At 38.0% G+C, this 5,707-nt stretch overlaps 1 protein-coding gene across 6 annotated transcripts in view; it reads right to left on the bottom strand.

Moving 5' to 3' along the window:
• robo2 (roundabout, axon guidance receptor, homolog 2 (Drosophila)) overlaps window positions 1-5,707 on the bottom strand; it is a 259,633-nt gene that overhangs the window by 162,470 nt on the left and 91,456 nt on the right. The gene's annotated exons all lie outside the window — the stretch shown is intronic.

The raw sequence follows: 5,707 nt of genomic DNA, 5'->3' as shown, positions 1-5,707 counted from the left end.
TATGCCAAAGCCATTACACTGTCTCCGCCGTGTTTTACAGATGATGTGGTATGCTTTGGCTCATGAGCCGTTTCACACCTTCTCCATACCTTTTTCTTGCCATCATTCTGGTAGAGGTTGATCTTGGTTTCATCTATCCAAAGTATGTTTTTCCAGAACTGTGTTTGCTTTTTTAGATTTTTTTTTTTTTTAGATTTTTTTAGATTGATGATCACACATAAGTGTGACAAATATGCCAAAAACAAAATCAGAATGGGGGTAAGTACTTTTCACAGCACTGCATGTAAAGTGTGAAAAACATAAAATTTAATTTCACATTTTTATTTCTTTATCAAAAATTCATGACTAAATATGCAGCAATCAAAGATAAAGTCTGAGGAAAACATTCTTAGATATTTTTTAGATGGGGTCTAATAGTTTATCCATTTCATCAAGGCTCTGGGGTGTTGTTTGATCAGATTTTAACTGTCAGTGGTCTAGCATTTTGAGCAAAAATGCTCAGAGCTAATCACATTTAAATTCAAATGTTGTTGAACTGTGGCGTACAAAAATGTGACACCACATGCCGAGCCCTGTCCACACCAAACAAGTTAAATAAATACTAGCAAAATACAATTATCTTTCAAGTGAAATGAAAAGCAAAACATTATCAATTCAGATTTAATGACTGAACAAAAATAAAAATTAATGAGTTACAGAAACATTTATATTTAGTCCTGAACAGACGCTGTAATGCACACATTTTTCCTCTGAAAAACACATTTCAAAAGATAACTCTAACCCTATCAACAAACCCACACATGCCAAAAAAAGGCTTAAATGACACTATAAGTTCCTTTTCGGAGCTAACTTTCCAGCACAATCTGCCTCCCTCCTTCACTTTTTCTATTCTATGTCATCTTCTACTTTCCTCCCACTCTTATTAGATATTCCAGCCCCACTTCTTTAAACACATTCCTGCCATTTACGGAATTTCCCTGTCTAGGTGAAAAAACAGCCCACTCCCATGGTCTTGATCGCTGTAGCTAATTAGCTGCCCTACTTTTTCCTGAACGCAGCTGCTTAATCTGCCTCTGTGGAAACTCATCATGACTGTCACTCCCCACCTAGGGCAGCACTTGACAACAGGGTACACGTCATTTTCATGACAGTACAGGGTAAACAGTTTGGTCCAGTGAACGATGGGCAGCAGCGGCTAATGAGTGAGAGGTGAATACTTGAGCCCTGATGAGTAAGAAAGGAGGGAATGAGAGGAAGGGAGGTTCTCAAGTATCTCTCAAACCTGCTTATCAGTTAGGACATTGTCCTTCCTCTTTCCAGTCCTCCTCCACAGCTATACCCATCATTAGCAAAGCTCAGAACAGACGTTGTTTCCTGTGCTTCATAAATCCCTTAGCCATACATAAAGGACCTGACTATAAAAAAGTGAAGACAGGTTTTATGATTGACATAAGGAAACCAGTCCCTTTTACAGTCGCAGTTTGACTGTATATACAAAAACACGTATTCACTGTCATTTCCTTTTGGCTCATTAAAATCATTATAAAGAATTGTCAAGTTTCCCAGTAAGTTGGAAAGAAAAGTCTCAACTGGGACATAACAATTTACAAATTTTGGTGGGTAGAATAAACTCTATAAGACAGAAATAATACATTAAAAGTCTGATGTCTGATATGCCTCATTTAATCAATTACACCTTTATTTCTCACATGATTTAACCAATAAATACATAGAGCATATATTTCCTACTTTACTGTTTGTTTTGGCTTGTAATTTAACAGGAGAAGTATTTTTTTTGTAGAAAAAGACTTTTAGAGGAAGATTGTCAAATCTATTTTTGGTGCTCACCGCTAGCATTTAGTATTCTGCAAGAATGATTACCTCATACATGCCGTAATATCAATTGTTAATATTTTCTTTTTTATCTCTAAATGGATGTGTGAGCTTCCAGTAACTAATTGCATCCACATTACAGGTTGTAAGACTTGTACATTGTTATAGCTTGAGTTGTAAATATATAAATGCAGCAAGTTTGATTATTTATTATGAAAGAGACATGTCCATACAATAGTATGGACATGTACTGCAAATATTTATTATTCCTTGTTAGAGGAAGCAGAGTGGGTATTAGCATGGACTATGGGTTTAATTAAACCTCCTTTTGTGGTGGTGACATCTGATCAATAAACAGTATTTAAGGTTTTTGCACTGTCCTGTTGTTGGAAGTTAGAATTACATTAAATTGTATATTTGGCATTCAATGTACAAATGCACACAGCATGTATAGACATGCATGGTTCACTACCTGCACTTTACAGATCAGGAGGTTCATATTTAAAACAGTTTTGATTTGAATATGACTAATGAAGAAAACCACATACACTCTATGAACAAAAGAACTGGGCTATATCTACACACCGCTTGTACAGGAGCTGCTTGGTCATGGAAACTAATGCCATGACACTCCCAGCGCACAGTTTTTGTGCTGTTAATGCCAGAGGAGGTTTGGAACTCACCAATTATTGAGTCAATCTGTTGATGTGGTTCTTTCATAAGAAGAAATTTCACAAACTGACTTGTTGTGCTTAGTAGCATTGTATTACAGTACCATGCTCAAAACTAGTGACTTCTTTACAAAGACCCATTCTTTCACAATTGTTTATAACTATGACTAGATCCTTGATTCTGTCCAATACTGTGCAAAAGTCTTGAGTCACCCCACATTTCTTTTATAACACCTTCCTGGAATTTTCCAAAGTGGTCTTGAGCAATACTGAAACTCTTTCAAAGCTGTTGAAACCCTTTTCAACATTGGTTGCTTTTTCACTAATTTTTAGTTCATTCCTTGTATTTCACCATTTTCAGAAGCACATTTTTTTGTTTTTCTTTTCTTTTCGTTGTTGTTGTTGTTACTTTTCACTTATTTTAAGCCCTGTGCATGACCATTTTCAGATAAATTGTTGTTGTTTTTTGTTCAGCCACTTAACACTGACTTATCAATCATTCAAGAATAAAAAAGGCTAGTGTTGTGTCTACACATAACAGAAAACTTAACAAAGAATCAATTTTAGATTCTATTTTTTGGTACATTTTACCATCAGCCTGTCCCAAAAACATATCATTTTAATTTCAGATGAACAGTGTCTGAAAAAATGCCCTTACAAAATAGAAACAACCCTTCATAGAATTGGCATAGTACCTGAGAGACAAAAGGTTACCTAATAGAGTTCAGGCTGAGCTGAAGATATATACTATTTTTTCATTTCTGTTTGCACATGCTTCAGTAAACTGCTGCACCTATTTCCCATTTTCCTAGCAGAATATAAAGAATTGATCAGTAGAACAAGACTTTTATATAGCACTGTGAAACTCTGTACCTGTGGTAATGGGGCTGAAAACTAATAGGCGTGGCTATATACTACATAAGTAGTCACTTATAAAACTGTATTTTGACATAGAAAAGATTGCTGCTCTGAGAAAAGGGATTTTAAAGTTAGTTATGTGGGGAATTTGCAGCTAGACTTTAATTCCAGAATGTTGAAAATGTCTTAGATTCAAGTTTTTTTATTGACAACACAGAGGTCTATAATGGAAGATAGCGATGCCACTAGACTTAGTACTATACTAAGTAATGTAGCATACTCTAATTTACTCTAACAAGAAAGAAGAAGACATTAAAGGATACAATAAAGGATAGGTACTGTAAATCTACTGCATTCACTTCTTTTATGGATGCATCCAATCATTCCAAATGGTCCTAATTCTAATTCTAAATAGCAAATACTACACCTTGCAATTGTTATATTTTATCCATTTCAGCACTCAGCCCAATATGCTGAGGTTTAATTTGACTGGTAAACATAATAATCCAGCGATTTCACCAGAAGCCCATTTTGAGGGAAAAGAAATAATGTCGATGAATGTTGGCTTTTATCAGTGAAAAGACTGCACTTTTTTGGACACAGTCTAGACTATGCCTAAAATATGTAACCCATTACACTCTCAACAATGCACTCACTTTTGGAACAGAGCCTAGAATTAAAACTGTTCCTCTCACAGCTTCTCTCTCACCCCTACTCAGATGTTTTCACTCTCCTCATCCCTCGTAACCTCGGCAAACTGACTGTGGACTAGAAAAACAGCCTAACCCTCACACAAAACTGTCTCCTTTGCACCACACGGGAGACCTATGTTAAGAGAATTGAATAACATTGTTCACATCTGCTAACTCTTGGTTGGGCTAGTTCTGTTAGGCTCTAGGCAATTTTCAGAAATCAGATATTTGTTGCCCGACACAACAAATCCATTTCCATGAAGACAACTGGCATTACCAAAGATGCATTCTGAAGTTATGAATGAAGAAGTGATTACAGTTGCAAGCTCATATGGAGCAAAAAGAAGGGGTTACAAAAAACCCCTCACATATAAATTCACCTAGGCAGCCTGACTGTGTAAATGCCAAATCAAAATGTTGCTCAGTTGTCGCATTTGACTCAATCATCAATATATCTGACCGCCTTGCAAACAAAGCACATTGACACTTTAAAAAACATCGACCAAACAAAAAAATAAAAAATAACCCCCACCCCTGAGTGCCATCGACAGAATCAGCCAAAGGCCATATACATCAGAGGCTCAAACTTAATTGTCCCCCAAAAAGGAAAGTGATTTAGAGCCGTAGGTCATAGTAGTCCCAAATGACACATTAGGGCACCCCATCCTCATGGTTGACCAGGGACACCGTGACCCTTTTGAGGGAGGAAAATGTCCAGACAGGGGCCCCCATCTACCATAAAGTCTTCGATGTCTCCAATTTGAGATGAGTGATGGTCTGACACAAATGACGCTGGACATGACCATGCTGGCCTATAATTATTTCTAAGCAAAAACAGAACAGAAAAGCAAAATACATCAACAATCAGATTGAAATGACTGCCAAAGCTTTAAGAAAAATTTACACAGAAACACATGGATAATGGAGGACAGATTGATTTGTATATGGCAACGAGTGATGTTGAATTGACACATGAAAAGAGACTGTAGATCAGCTCCACTATTCAGGCTAAGCTCCCCTCAAAGCACTGATCTGGTAATAAAACAATGGAGGCATGTAAGTGGCTTCCACATGGTGTAAGTGGATTTCACAGTGAGCAAGTGTCCACAGCCACTCCTAACCTGTGACCTCTTTCTGTGTTTGCTAACTGTCTCCAACAAATAATTCTAAACCCCCCTCGGCAGAATGAATTACATGGACAGTATGGATCGTCATACTCTCTTCAAGCCCTAATGAAACTGGGCTTGTGCCCCTGACATTTCCATCCCCCAGGGCCAACGCTCACATGGTCGCTGCCTCATACCCTGGCCTTGCCACTTCACACTCTAATTGCTGCCTCATAAGCAAGCGCCACAGCAACAAATCCAGTTAACGACAGTGGCATATTGATCCTTGGCAGGCGGACAGGGAGGCAGGCAGGCAGGCAGCACCCTTGTCCCTAGGTATGGGAGGAGGGGCACTGGCTTTTACAACCTGAAGGATAGTCGGCATCCAATAAAGAGCAGGTATCTGTGACAAAACAAGAACCAAAAGAGGGTCAGAGTGATACAATTATGGTTCGGAAGCTCTGACCCTAACTGCAGGTGAACAATAGACTGCAGGATGATAGTAGGAAGGGGGGTAGAAAAGAGGGAGGCCCTCATTATATAGCTA

This window comes from Simochromis diagramma, unplaced genomic scaffold (genome assembly GCF_900408965.1).
Source record: "Simochromis diagramma unplaced genomic scaffold, fSimDia1.1 OVJJ01000463.1, whole genome shotgun sequence".
In the NCBI taxonomy this organism is placed as follows: domain Eukaryota; kingdom Metazoa; phylum Chordata; class Actinopteri; order Cichliformes; family Cichlidae; genus Simochromis; species Simochromis diagramma.
Note: the sequence above shows the minus strand (reverse complement) of the source record. Positions and strands in the feature narration are given on the sequence as shown.